The sequence below is a fragment of the Ammospiza caudacuta genome, chromosome 19 (assembly GCF_027887145.1).
Source record: "Ammospiza caudacuta isolate bAmmCau1 chromosome 19, bAmmCau1.pri, whole genome shotgun sequence".
Classification (NCBI taxonomy): Eukaryota; Metazoa; Chordata; class Aves; order Passeriformes; family Passerellidae; genus Ammospiza; species Ammospiza caudacuta.
In genome coordinates, this window is record NC_080611.1 from 7,999,081 (window position 1) to 8,015,407 (window position 16,327).

The following is a 16,327-nucleotide window of genomic DNA, read 5'->3' on the forward strand; positions in this document are numbered from 1 at the left end:
GCCCTTCCCTCCTGGGCTCACTGCAGGCACTCTCAGCTGCTTTGTTTTCTTGCTTGGGCAACTTCTGTGGCACAGAAGTCCTTCAGACTTTGTAATTTGACATCTCATGTTGCTGGATGCTCAGGAGCCTTCAAAGGAAGCCACCACAGTAATGGTCACACATCTCAGTAGCAAGGGCACCTTATTCAGAGTGAGACACAAAAACGATTGGGCAGGGGTAATGAGTACAATGATTTATATATTTTTTGGGTTTTAAATTTTATTTTCCAGTGTTTGACCTTTAACCATGCTAGTAATTCTCTCGTCTGTGAAGAGCGCGTACAAGGATTCTTGTGAAAACATTTACTTTGTATCATGTACTCACAACCCACTTGTTAGTGCCATGCATCAGAGAGGCAGAAATAGCATATTTTTAAACCATGGAGAGAATTTTGTTGAAATATATAAAGCTCTTGAAAACAAATCTGTTACACGGAACTAAAAACCACTAAATCAATGCTGTGCACCTCCATTTAGTCATTTCTGTCTATTTTGTTCTGATACAGAGATAAAAACTATTTTAAAATCCAACAGATACATGAACATTGTGTGACAACCCAAAATATCTGTATATTACAAAAAGATAATAATCAGATCAATAAGCCTGTCTGAAATGGTTGTCTTGCAGCGGTATTGAATTTTAATTTTTGCACCAGTCAGTGTTTTCTGAAGGGATGGTTTTCCAGTAAAGCAGTCATGTCATGACCAGTTGCTGGGCCACTGCTTTTTAAGGCTGAGGAAGAACAAGCAATTAGACCAGATCTATCTCCTAATTATCAGGGATCTTGATCTGAGTCCAGAGCTTATTCATAGGAGGCCAGCCAGGCTGTCTGAATGGAGAAATTATGCGTCTCAAATGACCTTGGATTAAAACCATGCTTCCAGTGACCCTGGTGTGCCCTGGCTTCAGCTGTGCTGAGCAGGAGCCACACCATATGGTGCCCAAGTGCTGTGCAGAGAAGGTGTCAGCCGATGACTAAAAATCATTTTTTAATTCTGTCTCTGAACAAAAGAAAAACAGAGGGGAGGGTGCAGTTCTTCAGCTGTGGCTTAATTCTTACACATTCTTCAAAGTGGATCTTTTTGTTCCGTGTCTAGAGAGCATCCAAGGAGGCAGGGGACAGATCAGAACGTGCTGATTGCTGGAGCTCATTAGGAAATGCCTGGGCTGAAACCACAGGATCTGCCCAAGCAGTCCCACGCCTGAAACAGAGCCGGTGGAAATTAAAGCAGTGTTGACTTTGAGTCTGCTTTTAACACTGATACCTAATTTGAATAACTACCAGATGGGACAGAGGTGGTTTGTCTAGGTCATTTTGTGGTCCCCACTTGCACAATTCTGTGCTCTGATAAGGATTTGCATGGGAGCATCCAACAGCTGAGACGCTGCCACAGCAAGGAGAGCTCAGGAAACAGCAGCCAAAGTAGGGACACAGGGAGGGACACACCTTTGGTGCAGCCTGGAGAAGCTTTTGAATGTCTAGGAATAATTAAAATTAATGCAAAATGTGCATGTAAACTAAATGCTTTTCTAGAAATTGCACGTAAGTGTGAAATTTCAGGTAGTTTTGCAAACACCAAAACAAGTAGATGAGAGCTTATCAGGCCTTTGTTTTATAGCAGTAGAAATGGAAAAGGGAGTTCTACATAAATTGAGAAAGGACGTTTAATTAGTAGAAATCTGACTAGTAACAAATCAGTCCAACTAATGTATTTTAGATTTCCTACTTGGAGACATCAACTATCACTGAAATTTCATTAAACATGACTAGTTTAATTATTTTGTCCTTAATGAAGAGTGTTAATTAACTTGGCTGTGATAAATATGCATCTTAATATCATTTGGAGTCCCTACAGGTCCTAATTATTCTTAAAGACCAAGGTGTAGACCTTGCTATAATAATTATTTTTTAAAGTAAAGATTTCTTCAAGGATACCAGCAATTCCAAAGGTGACTAGCTTTTGGAGTTTTTTTTCTGAAAAAATATGAGGCAAATTTTGATCAAAATCTGAGGTGAAATTATGAGGGCTCTGAAAATAACCTTGAAGTGTGTCTCTTGATCCTAGCCATGGGTTCTGCCTATGAATTGAAGCCAAATGAAAATCTGCAGAGGGGGATTGGTTAACTGCTAACCATTGTAGCAGCTCTGAATATGTAATCAGTGCGTGTGTGAGAATAACATTCCTTACACTTGAAGGGAAAAAAGGGAGGATGTGGCAAACCATCTTAAGCATCCATCATGCCCTAATTTTGGGGCCATTGTCTTGTAATCACCGTGGAGTGAAGACTTTCCTTCAAAATCACTGTGCCCTTTCTGGCGACTTGGAGATCATGATCTCTCTGACTGTTGGTTGGATCTGTGACTCTTATGACTGAGAGAGGAAGAAAAGTAAAAGATCTTGCTCTGAAAACTTTTTATTTTAATCATCTCTCTTTGCATTTACTACCTAGAAATCTTTTACTAGAATAAACCTTTTTGCATCCATATAGATGGACTATTGATACTGTTGGTTAATCTGTTCTGCAGTTTCATTTCTTGGCTTCTTGACAAGAAATCATAAATTAGAGTAGATGTAATAATGAAGTCAAGGTGTACTATTTAAAAACTGAGTCAGTATAGGTGTGCAAAGGTGTTTCATGGATTTGCTCGGGTCTTTTATTATTGAAATCTTTGGTCAGGACATGTTACTTTGTAAACCTTGACCCCATCAGCTAATCAAACAAAAACATGCCTACTTCTAATTACCAAAATAATTTCCCTTGTGGGTGCAGATGTTCCTGTAAATCTAAGATAAACATTAATTTGATTCAAGTGCAGTTCAAGTTTCTGAAATTCATTTTGGAATACCAATATGTCACAACATTAAGCATTTGAAGAACTGTAAAATATTTTATGGTGGGTTGGGGTTTTCTGGGGGGTTTCTGTTTGTTTGTTTGTTTGTTTGTTGGTAGTAAAAAGGAGCGTTTTGCATAAATTTTAGTATCATTACCAAAAAGAGTGCTGCAGCCACGCTGTGGCCAGGAAATACTCTCTGTCTTCAAATGAGATAATTATAAGCTGAAAATATAAGATGAGTCTGATCTTTTTTCGTCGATGATCTTTCACTGGAGCCTCTTAAAATTGCAATAATACAAGGGACATGAAAAGCAAAAAGGATATAAGTGCCTTGGCTTACAATGGTAATGAGCACAACAGTTTTCTGGAGTAGCAGTAAATCAAATGTACTGTAGCTATAAAAAGCCCATAAGACATTTGGATGTGATCCTGGGCTGCTCCTGCAACAGAGGCACTGTGCATACAAATGAGAACCCATCCATATCGTGTTATGGGGAGCGCTGCATTATTGAAGCTGGAAGGTTGATAATAGGAAGTTGTTTCTGGAAAACTACTGAAGCTGAGCTTCCTTCTCTTGGCACCAATATAGGGCAATTACATTTGGGACAACATCAATATCAGTTAAATAGAGGAAATTCAATAAGGAAGGAATATGGAATCATTCAGACTATAAATTATATTAAATTCTGCAGATTAGGGGACTGTATATTTGAGTTTCATTTTAATCTGATTTTCCCCCCCTCATTATTTATTTCACTTTATGCTTTATTACTTGTAACTTTTTTTTTTTCTTTCAGATGGTTCGGCTAATGCTTATGACTCCTTCTTACTGCATGCTCAGCTGAATAGAATTCTTTAAACAAAGAAAGCTCTTGGAACAGACATTCAAAAATCAATGTACTGTATAGAACATAGGGCTGAAAAATGAAGGAAGGTGGATAGGATTGCTAGAAGATCATCTGAAAATTCTGTCAGGAAAAATATTCTGTAGATTAAGGTAATATTTGGGACTTGAGGGACCTACATTCAGTTCCCACCTTGTCATGCCTTTGCTGTAAATCTGTAAAAGCAGAAAAGCCTTCCTTCCTCTTTCCTATGTAAATAATAGGACTTGTTCAAAGTCTTAAGTAATGTTTGGGTTGGGTTTCACCCTGGGTGCATTTTAATTAGCATTCTGGAATCTAGGTGTTAATTCCACTCTTTGTATTATTATAGCAGCATTTAGTATTGCCACTTGTTATTAATGGATATATATTGTCAGTGTTGATGGATTTTCTCACCTGAGCATTATGCTGGGACAAGCTGGGACTGCATATACCTGCTCTTGTCTGGAGTGAACTGCTCCATAGCGTCCATAGGTTAGATCTAGTGGGAAAAATAATCTATAAAAACAAACATGATGGCACCTACAAATTTTGTACTTGGTTTTCTCTCTGATATGATTTTAGAAGTTGTCTTGAAAGTGGAAATTCTTGCTATCCATGCAGATCTCCACCCGACTGCAGCTGATTTTTTTCAATACATGCTGACATCTAAAACAGTCATTTAAAATTGTTGCAATTGAGTGTTCAATTCATAGATTAGTTTGTCAGAAAGTAATTGTTGGAAGGCGTTCCTGTTGTATCAGGTAACGTTAGCCTAATTTGATTTAGCAAAGAAACCTTCCTTTTCCTGCAGTTCTGGCTTTTGAATCTTTTTAGCTTCTCACATTTGGGAAATGCCAGCAGACAAAAGCTTGCACTTTAGAGGAGTCCGTGAGAAAATATCAGGTGCAATATGTAGATAATAAATCTGCTGAGGTCTTTAACAACTTTATTGATTTTTACCTGGTGATATTTCTGTCAGGAAGAGCCACCTAATTCAACTTAAAGTGGTGTTATGTATAGCCCTGGCAAAAATAATTATAAAGACATTATCTACAGTCAAGATACTTATGCACTGGGCTGCCCCGTGCAAACACATCCAGGGATGGTGACTCCACCACCTCCCTGGAGAGGCAATTCTAGTGCCCAGTCACTCTTTCAGTGAAGAATTTTTTTCTGACATCTAACATAAACTTGCCTTGGTACAGCTTAAGATTGTGTCCTCTCGTTCTGTCCATGTTTTCCTGGAGGAAGAGACCGACCCCACCCGGCTACAGCCACCTTCCAGGGAGTTGTAGAGAGGGAAAAGGTCACCTCTGCATCTCCTTTTTCCCAGGCTAAACACCCTCAGCTCCCTCAGCTCTTCACAAGTCTTCATAGGGTTTGTGTTCCAAGACTGAATAAAGAAGAAAAAGGTTACGGCACCGAGAGCAAAAGATTTTTCCCCGCCATGTGCTCAGCCCCCTCACAATGGAGGTTTCCTCTTTTTAACCCTTTAACCCCTCCCAAAGTTCTGTTCATCAACCCCTTCTTGGCTGTCCAGGGGTGGAGATCTCTTCCTCAAACCCTGACTGGAGGTCAGGCGTCCCCATAGTGACAATCTGACCCTCCCAGATGTCCCAATTACAGCTGTCCCTTGATAGTCACGCAAGGGGGTAAAACATAAATATAAATCTATAAAACTTTTCTTAACCTATATACATGATATTTGTCTATTAATTGTGAGAGTCAATCATTGCATTACTCACCTATCACAATCCCATAACTGCACCAAAGGGGAGCTGCTCACAGAGCAGGCAGAGTTTGTTATTGGCTTTTCTGTTCTTATTGAGCATTGATTGCTGTTGTTTGTTGCCTTGTCATACATACACATGCTAGTAAAGAACTGTTGTTCCCTTTCCCTTTGCCTGAAAGCCCCTTAATTTCAAAGTTATAATAATTTGTGGGGCAGGAGGGGTCATATTTTCCTTTCCAAGGGAGGCCCTGCCTTCTTAGCAGACACCTGTGTTTCAAAACAAGACATATATTTATGTACTCTTTCCACATATGTGATCCCCTGGTGATTAATGGGAGCCAGGTGCATTAACGCCCACAAATCACTAATTCCTAGATGAGTGGAACATCCTGGAATGGGCATCAGAAAGCCAAATCCCCCTAATAAGCTGATTTTATAGATATCCTTATTGATTTCCTCACAGCTGGTGTCAGAAGGCATCTGAGAGTGCCCTGAAGCATCCAAAGGGTAGAAACCCCCCCCTGCCCCGAACTGTCATTTACTTTCAAGACACTTTTCCTCAGGCTTTCACCAGATTTCTGATTCTGGCTTCAACTTGTCCAGGCTGGCAGGGAACAGCAGGATTTCCTCTACATTTTGTTCTCCTGTAATGCTGGCGGGTTTATTCCTCAGTCATGTTGTTTGCATCCGATGGATGCAGAGCAAAAGCCACCAGCGGGCAAGAGCCTTGTCCCAGTTTATCTTTTCCTTGTGAGCCTGGTCAGTGCCAGCAGGTTTGTGGGAACAGGTGAATTGAGTGCCTGTGGGAACACATGGTAGTGCAGATCAGAATCTTCTGACTTTATTTCTGGAAGCCAGTATAACGGCAATATCAACTTTATTAATTCAATTTTATCTCCCACACTGGGTTTTTTTTTTTGCTCATTATCACAACTTACAACTAGAAGAGTTCTAATTCAGCCTGTGTTGCATCTGACAGAATGCTTTCTTCCAGGTGGGTATTCTTTTACAGAAAGTATAGGCTTATCTTTTTTCTCTTTCAAACTTCATTGATATTATTTACTATTTGAAATGCTGTTACTCTCCTGGGCCTCCTTATTTTCATGCCAGAGTTGGCAAGGATGGATACCTGTCATGACTTAACACACACATAAAAATAAATTGAAGTGGGAACTGCTATTTGTCAGGAATGGGAACTACTGAACAGAGGCATTCTCATATAGAGTTTTAAAAAAAAGGGGAGAGGGTGGAAGTTCTCACCTGTTAGAGTATGTAAAAGAAAATAATACTTTAAAATATTCAAGTTTCATCCTTTTTGCTGTTGTTGCTGAGATGGGCCGGAAGGAAAGGAGGCCCTGAATGCAGGCAGAGTATTGCCACCAAATCCTGATGTCTTGGAAACAGTGATTCCTCCAGACCAAAACTCCTGTGTGTGTGAGGAAAAATAATGAGAGAAATTAAGGGAGAAGCAGTAGCACTACTTAGTAATGTCCTTATTCCAATTCCTTTAATGACTTTTCTAAAAATCAATAAATATTTGAGGGGGATCTTTTGGGCTTTTGTGGATAAATCCTTTATCACTGAGAGGCTTTAGAGGTGTTCTGTTTACAAGGGTGGTTGTAAGGAGGAGAAACAAAAGTGGTATCAGGACTACCAAATTACTGCATAATTGACATAACCTGGAATATTGTGAGCAAATAAAGGTAATGTGTCCATCTCCAAAAGAGGAAAATCTAGAACCTCAGCAGGAAATCTGAGAAAGAAGGGAGAGAAAACATACAGTGGTTTGAGTTGAAGGGACCTTAAAGTTCTTCTAACCCCTGCCATGGTTAGGGACAAGTTTTGACTATGTAGTGTTTGTTCTAAACAAGAACAATTTTGGGGGAAAATACCCAACATTGAATCATTCTTCAGAGAGAATGATTTCTGTTACACACAGAAATGGTATAAAAGTATGAAAATGCACATTAATATAACAGACACACATATACAGTGAGAAAATATCTACTCTAAAATGTTATTCTGCTATTTGAATGGGCTTTTTTTTTTTTTTTTTAGTGACCTGTATGTTGATGAAAACTGGAACATAAATCTAGGGGAAATGTGTGAGAGAAGGAAAAAATATGCAATGCATTTATCCTATTTATTTGAAACCTGCTAGTGGAAGTGGATGATCCCCCCTGAGATGCTCTTGGTAAAGCAAAGGAAGTAGCAAAATTATTTTGTATAAATGAGTTGCAGCTTTGGATTCAGGACCCTTATTCCTCTCTCAGGTATGTGCAGGACACAGTGAGCCACTCCTCACTTAAACCTTTGAGGTTTAAGGCTGAGGGCATTTGAGGCAGACACTTCCAATCAAAACTTACTGTGCTTTACATAAAATCCCTGTCTGGATTCCCGGACATCACATTAAGTTTTTATCAAAGGTGATCTGTCACTGTGATACCTGTGTGGTTTTAAGGCTGTAAAAGTGCCTCCTGTTGTGTTTAATCTCCCCAGGCCCATGAAGAAGACTAGTGTTATCAGCTTTGTTTATTGATGAAGGATCTGCAGTGTCCCCTGAGTTGAGTTCCCATAAAACACTCAGCCCACAAATGAATCTGATTAGTGCAACACCAGCACTGCAATGCCCAATATCAGGCACAGCTCCAGGCTTGGCTCCCAGTCTTCTCAGGATGGAGGGAGATCTCCTGGGGTGATTCAATGCAGGGTCTTGGTGTGGAACTGCTGAGCAGCGTCCCCAAACTGATGCCCTGATAGTGGCAGTGAAAGGGTTGAGTGTTTCTCAGAGAAAGCAAACTTAGATTTTGCCCAGTGAATCCCGAGTTCCAAGTCTGCCCCAGTGTGCAGCCAGGCTGTGTTGATGTGTGCGAGTGGCTTGCAGAACTGAGGGTGCTCTTGCTGAAAAACAGAGCCCTCTTCTGTTAGCTGGCACCAAGACAAGAAATTGAACCTTCGTGCCTCAGCAATTAGAGGGAAACCTATTCACAAGCACCCAGAAGTCATCCATCACTGACTAAGATGCACATTTACCCTGATGCATGGCAGTAATTCTATTATTTATCCATTAGCTGCTCCCAGAATCTAACCCTTTACCTCAAAATTCACTGCCAATATTTTTGGTGGTCCTGTTTGTTTTGCAAGAAGCTCAAACTGTGCCTATCCCTTTTATGGATTTGAATTGTTAATATGAACATTTGAGCTCATTATAACTCTGAAATGTTTCCTTTATTACCAGTAGCTGAAAAACCTGTGCACAGTGTTCAAAAAAAGAGTAAGTGCTATTTCTAGGATTGTGGTTTTTTCACTGCTGTGCACAACAATATGCTCCTGCCTTTGCTAATGAAGCTTTTCTTTAATGAACACAATTAGAGCTAGGCAAACAATGCAGAAATATTTTCCCATGAATATTCATCCATCCTTAAATGAATTCCCTTTGGTTATGTTGGCACCCATTCATCGTGCTCTTTTAGTGAAATTTTCCAAGATTCAATCTTTGATGCTTGAGTAATGAGGGAGGAAATTGAGTTTCAGCTCAGGGGTTACCCTTCTATTGTCCAAGTCAATATTTCCTATGGGGACTTGCATTTCTGCAGGAATGTCTGGGTGGGGAATTAGTCCTGGACAAGAAATGTGCATCTGACCACTGACACAGTAAGTCTGGGGGTGACACAGAGACAAAAAGATTTCTGGAGGAGAAAAGGGAGTGAAGAGGCAAGTTCAATTGGTTACTCCACAAGTAGAGCAACAGCTGCTGGGGACAGGGCTTCTGTGAAAGTGGAGGTTTATCCTTCCTCCCTTCCTTCCTTCCTTCCTTCCTTCCTTCCTTCCTTCCTTCCTTCCTTCCTTCCTTCCGCCACTTCCGCCACTTCCGCCACTTCCGCCACTTCCGCCACTTCCTCCCTCCCTTCCCTTCCCTTCCCTTCCCTTCCCTTCCCTTCCCTTCCCTTCCCTTCCCTTCCCTTCCCTTCCCTTCCCTTCCCTTCCCTTCCCTTCCCTTCCCTTCCCTTCCCTTCCCTTCCCTTCCCTTCCCTTCCCTTCCCTTCCCTTCCCTTCCCTTCCCTTCCCTTCCCTTCCCTTCCCTTCCCTTCCCTTCCCTTCCCTTCCCTTCCCTTCCCTTCCCTTCCCTTCCCTTCCCTTCCCTTCCCTTCCCTTCCCTTCCCTTCCCTTCCCTTCCCTTCCCTTCCCTTCCCTTCCCTTCCCTTCCCTTCCCTTCCCTTCCCTTCCCTTCCCTTCCCTTCCCTTCCCTTCCCTTCCCTTCCCTTCCCTTCCCTTCCCTTCCCTTCCCTTCCCTTCCCTTCCCTTCCCTTCCCTTCCCTTCCCTTCCCTTCCCTTCCCTTCCCTTCCCTTCCCTTCCCTTCCCTTCCCTTCCCTTCCCTTCCCTTCCCCATTTCAAAAACTTGAGCTGCTGTCACTGCTGAACAGAACCCTGTTCAATGCAGATATGCACACAGCACCTTGAGAAGTAGTACTTTGGATTTCAGCATTTATGTAACAAAATAAAATTTTAAACTTCTGAGAAATGCCACAGAATAATCCCAGGCAGATGAGAAAGCTGAGGGGTTAATGATCTGGTTTTAGATGTTTTCCTGAAGAGAAAAACAGCAGCAATCAAATCAATTACAGACTCTCTGCTAAATTCTAATTACATGTAGCAGTGTGGAAGAGAGCAGAGCCTCAGCTGAAGGTTGCAGGGGGCCGTGAAACCTTTCATGTTCATGTGCAGGGCGTTGGTGCAGCATCTCCTGGGGGAGCATCGGCAGTGTCAGATCCTGTCAGAGCTGCCTGGTGGTCCATGGGAAGCCCCAGCCCACCTGCAGGCAGTGGGGATGTGCCTGACCAGGGAAGGGGAATTGCTGGTGCTGCTGTCCATGCAAAGAGATCCCCAAAAAAGAGGAGATCAGCCCCTCCTATCATTTCTGGGTAACTTTTTTCCCTTCTTGTTCTCCTCTTCAAAGCACAAATCACAGCTTCATTGTTAACTTCCCGTGAAATTTCAATGAAGAAATAGGCTTTATTTTAAATTCCCCCCCCCCAAAATTTCCCCAAGATTTTCCTGTTCCTAAAGTCTATCCTAGGCTGCTCAGGTTTCCTGATCAAGAAGAGTCTAAACACACTTCATGTCTGTACTGCAAGAGTTCAGTGGTAAAATCTGAAAATGAGTAAATTTTATAATCAAGATTAGGAGAAGAGGCTTCCTCACCAGGTTCACCATCATGTTTCATAAAGACAATTTTAATAAGCAAAACTATAAAACATTTCCAAGGCAAGTGGTTACTGACTGATGCCCAAATCAGTTCCGTTTTTAGACTTTGAGGGTTTGGGCAAATTATTGAAACGTAAATGTGAGACTTAGCCACAAATACAGACAGCTGTTGTCTTGAGAGCTTTAGGAATTAAAGCTTAAAGCCTACCAGCTGATGTATAAGCCAGGTGTGTAAAAGCAGATTATTATGCATTTCATATAGAAATCTCCTGCAAGGTCATTTCAAGTCATAAACCATTTGGGTTTTTCAATTTTAAATAGTTTCTTTTCAATTTTAAATAGTTTCAGTCCTTGAGTTCAGAGATATTCAATAACTATGATATAACAAAAAGATCTTTTATTTTGTATGTTTGGTAACTGAAGAGAAATAGAGGAACTTCTATGGAGCAAAGCTTGAGATAGTTTTAGATTTCAAGGTAAACAGCTAAACAGCTACGGAAATCCTCTTACCGCAGAGAAATTTTAAAAATGAAAAAGTGCTTGGTAGAAGCTTGTAAATCTACAAGACTGTGGTAATCATTTCTAAATGTTACTTGCATTGCAACCTTGGCACAAGGTGGTTTAATGTTAAAAGCTGCTGCACTGTGCTCCCTCCTCAGTGAAGTGATTGCAGGGCCACACCTGAATTCTGCTCGTGGCGTAATGGCTATGAGAACATACATTCTCATACTCAAGTCTCTCCCGGGCCCTCCTTGCCTGGCTGCCTCAGAACTGGTTGCTAAAATCCTCACAGTTTTGCCTGGTTAATTTTGGATCTGGTTTTTGCAGCCATGAGAAGACTCATTACCTCAAGTAATGAGGTGGATCTTGGTTGGTTTGATGGGTCTTGATGGGAAGGCTGGCATCTACTTTTGTTCAAAAATAAGGCACAAGGGTGGCCTCTCACCAAACTTGATGCATTAGAAAGTCTTTGAAGTTACTAAGAATGTCTTTGAATGATTTTCAGCTTCCTCAGTGTTAATTCTGACTATGTTTCCCACTGGCTTCTTCAGTATCAATAATAAAATCTTTCCGAGGGCCTGCTCCAAATGGTTTTCCAAGATCCGGGTTGAAAACTTAGATTCGCTTGATGTAAAATACTTAATTTTTACATCACATATATCTTCTTTATTTTCTTCCCTCTGGTTCCCATTTCGTAATTTCTGTCCTAGTCAGCGTTTCCACTTTGTGCCAGCCCATTGTCAGAGGAGCAGTATTGAAACCTGCAGTTGAGGCAGTTCAGTAATAAACAGTGGGGAGCACAAGTGGTTGAGAAAATGCACTTGAGCAGAAAGGGCTTTCCTTGAGATTTGCTTTTAAATAAAAGCTCCAGCAAACTTATTGCTCGATCAGCAGCTGCTCTGAATTATATTCTGGGAAAAATGACTTTTAAGAGAGTCCTTGTTGCCACAATGAGAAATCTTTTAAGATTTAACAGACACATGCAGATTGTTTTTCCTAGGGGAGATTGGTAATTGGTAAACTCCAAGGGTTTGTATTTTTTTCATGACAAAAGCAAAAGGACAGGACCGTGGGTGCCCTACTAACACTGCTCCAACAGAGAATTTCACTTGGAGCATGACCACCCTAATTCAGAAGCTACAATTACTTTCTCCTGTGTTTTGCTGTTTCAGGATCTGAAGCTGATGGTGATGGGCACTTCTGGAAAGTTCCTTTTAGTCCTCTCCAGCAGAGTGGTTCCAGACTACGGCTTTTATGAACTGGCATTTCCCTTTGTCACTGATGCAGCATGCTGGTTGGGTTGTTCTAAAAGGAAAAATAATCAGCCAGCCTGGCACAATGACGGCTGCAAAGACTTGTTCTTCAAATCATAAGCAACCGGTTTCCCGTCTTTGACATGTAGTATCAAAACATGCAAGGCATTAGTAACTAATTACTACTTTTTATCTAAGCCTTCAGCAAGAGATGTGAGCTGTGTTTGCTGTGTAAATTTAGTATAAAAATATCATGGTACTTTGTGCAGCTATGTGCCATCACTTGTGTATTCCTCCTTTTAATCAATGAGCATCCTTTGTAAAGTGTTTTTAAAACACTGGGTTTATTGTTGGAGCAATGTCATTGATAAATAATAGTCACATATGGAAGGATAATAATACACTATTCAAACTAACAGCTAAATCTCTGAGGTTAGATTATTTCTCTCCCTTTATGCACAAGGACTTGTAACACCAGGCAGTTCAAAAGCTGTTTTCCTTCTCTTTCTCCAGCAGGCAGAAATATGCCAATCTAACTGATGTAAACACTTCATTCAGGTGTTTCTTGGCAGCCTGTGGGGTTTGTGCAGCATCCATGCAAATTTAGGATTTGGGGGGTTGAGCTGAATTATTCAGTTTGCACTTTCCTGCAAATCAAATCGGCTTCACGTGATCTGCAACCAGCAAAGTTGAGCCATGGAAAGTTTTAAGAGCTTCCCTCAGCTGAGATGAAGAACTGCAATTCCCTTTACACGACAAATGTATTCTGTGTTTCAGTGTCCCTTTTCTCTTCCCCTCCCCACTGAGATTTGTGGTGGGAAACCTGCATTTCTGGGAACTGCAGTCTGGGGCAAGAGCTGGTGGTAATTTACTCTCTGCTCAGTGTCCACTTCTGTATGTCCTCTCCTAACAGTGCTCTGAAGTGATTGACTTTTGTATTCATCATCACCCAAATTTGATGTTGAGTTGTGCTGTGTGGAAACCCACAACTCTTTCAATTGACAATGATTTTAGTGCTGTGAATTTCCTTTAGAATGAGACTCATGACTTTTTTTTCTCACTTGATGCCTCTTTCCCCTGCTCATGTTAAGGGCTAAGAAGGCAACTAAACAAGCAGACCTGTAAAACGATGGCTGGTTCACAGCATAAATGGTTCACAGCATAAATTGCCATTTTTTACCTCATCACAAAAAGTAGTGGTTTCCATAGCAGTGTTTTGTAGAGCGAATACTGATCTCTTCTTTAATTTTAATTGAATTTTTAAACTAATTATGCTTGTTTGCTTCTCTGCACTGTTTTGTAATATTTTTGCAAAATAATTAATTGGTCAGCCACAGCTGTTGCCCTTTGTACTGCATCGACCTCCTAATCATTTCTTACAGAAGCTTGGGATTTGTTCCAAGTCACACCTATGAAGTATGCACCCTTTTTTTCTTTCTTTTTATTTCTTCCCCAAATTGATTCTTTTCACAGTAAGGCTGTAGGTCATAGCATAATTTGAAAACTAACTTTCAGGAACAGTAAATTTCAAATGAGTGTTTAAAATGAAAATTAAAGTGTTTGTTGTTCTTCATTTTTGATTTATACTCAAGCATCTGCACTGGTTGCTGTGCTGTTGCTATTCTGGAATTAACAGTATATCCTCACATGCCCAAGTATTTAGAGACTTAAATGTGTTAATGTGATTTTTTTTTTTTTCTACAAAGTTACAAATTTAAATTTTCCCGAGTCTGACCTGTAAGCACTTGGAAGCATGTGGTCAGGGGTGGCAGGTAACTTCAGTCTAGTCCAAAGCGTGTCCATTTTCACATCTGGATAAAGACCAGAACCAAAGACAGATGTTTGCTGATGAACACTTCCAGGAAGAAGCTGTATTGGGAAGTCTGTGACCTGCTCCTGGGTGATGAGCAAGGCACAACTGCAGCTGCAGATGTTTCTCCTTATTTCCCATTTGCCTTCTGAAGGGTTCATTATCATGGATTTTTCCAAACCCCATTAGCAGACTTCCCTTCCCCCCCATTATATACTGCTCTTTAGTCATCGTTGTAGCAAACATGTATCGGGCCTGGCAGAGATACAATGAAGGTACCCTAATTAGCCATTAGTGTTCACACATTTTGTTTTTTCCAGTTTTACCTCAGGTGTCAGAAACCAGAGGCAAGGTTCTTCAGGCTGTAGTTGAGAGCATTCACCATGGGTCAGACTCTGCTGTGATGCTCCCAGAATGCAGCTGCTCTCAGTCTCTCTAATTAACACAGGCAGATTTAGAAAGATAATTTCATAAAATTCATATGGAGTCACTGGAAGATGCCGCAGACAATTCAAGTGATCTGCCAACAAACAGCATTTTTATTCCAGCTAATTATTTTTAATGATACTATTAGTAATTGGAACTCACTGTACACAGCACCCTCCAGATAAAGATCTCAGCAAGTTTTACACAGCAGTAATGTGAAGCCTCACAGAACACTTATGATTAGAGTGAGTTTCTTTTATAGGCATTTTAAAACTCACAGGCTCATTCTCTACTCCCAAATCCAAAGGTGTCAGAGCCACAAGCTGGAGCTCAAACATTGCCTTGGCTCCATGCCCTGATCTCTGATGTCTGTTTTATTTCATCATTTGGTTTTGTTCTTTCAAGGTGCTGTTTGTCATTGTCTTCCAAGGACTCTGATGCCCCAGTTTAGTCCTGTGCCTTTCAGCTCTGCAAGAAATTGCTGCTGGAGATCCCTCTGCTCTGGCAGCAGCCACTTTGACCCTGATCAAGCAACCACAGACAGGGAAGGAGGTCTTTGCATGTAGTGTGCCAGTGATTAATGCATCTGCTTCACCCAGAAATGAACAGGAAGAAAATGAGTTGTGATTTTTGCAAATTGTTAAGCTGCTGAAAGAATAAAACGAAACACAAGCGGTGTAACGTGTTGTTAAACTGCTCCGCTCTGAGGGCCAAGTGGTCCAGACCAGCAAGGGGTGGATGTGCCCTGCCCCTCCCAGATGTCTGTGATTGTTATTTATAAATATCCCTCAATAAATCAATCCCTCAGTGCTCCAGAGCAGCAGCCTTTATCCTGACAGCTGGGAAAACCTGTCCCTTATAAACATGTTCATTCACAAAGACAGCAGGTTTGGGCTCTGCCTGTGGTTCAAGATAGGAATTTTTATAAAAGAATAAGCACAAGCATTCAAAGCTTTGTCACCCTCTGTTAATTCCATTCATGATGACAAATTATGAGAAAAACTGAGTTTTTCCTGGTTTAAGAGGAGATAGGACTTGGTTGGGACTGAGGATGGGAGAGATGACTTGTCTGCTTGGAAAGCTCTCTGTCTTTGCTGCAGGAAGGGCTTCTTTCCAAGGCACCAGGAAAATTTCTAGAGATAAATTCAACCTGAGTACAGGAGAAAGGCTTGTCCAAGAACACATTTATGTATCTGGAACTAAGGTTATGGATAAGAAGATTCTCTGTTACAGTAGAGGTAGCTTGGAAAACAGGGACCTGCCATCTGCCTCTCAGTATTTCCTGTACCAGAGGGAAAATAAAAGCCCACAGCTCTGACCAGTTCCTTTCTTCAGACATGCCATGACCTTCTCTTCCACTTTTTTATTCAAATCTATGCAAAGTTAGAAGTTGCAGTGCATGAAGATGCTATTGTCCCATTCATGTAAAATGAGCTGTTCTTATGGTCCTTATGGTCCTGTCCAGATCTCAGAATTCAGCTCTTTTTTTTTTTGTTTTTCCCCTTATGGTTAGGTGTTTTGTTTAGGCAGGCAGGGACATATCTCTCACTACTTTTCACTACCATTTTCAAGATATTTTTAGAGTTTGAATTTGTACATGCAAGAAGAAAGATGCATTCACCCTGTCTTCTGCACAGGTGCTTCAAATTTAGGTTCA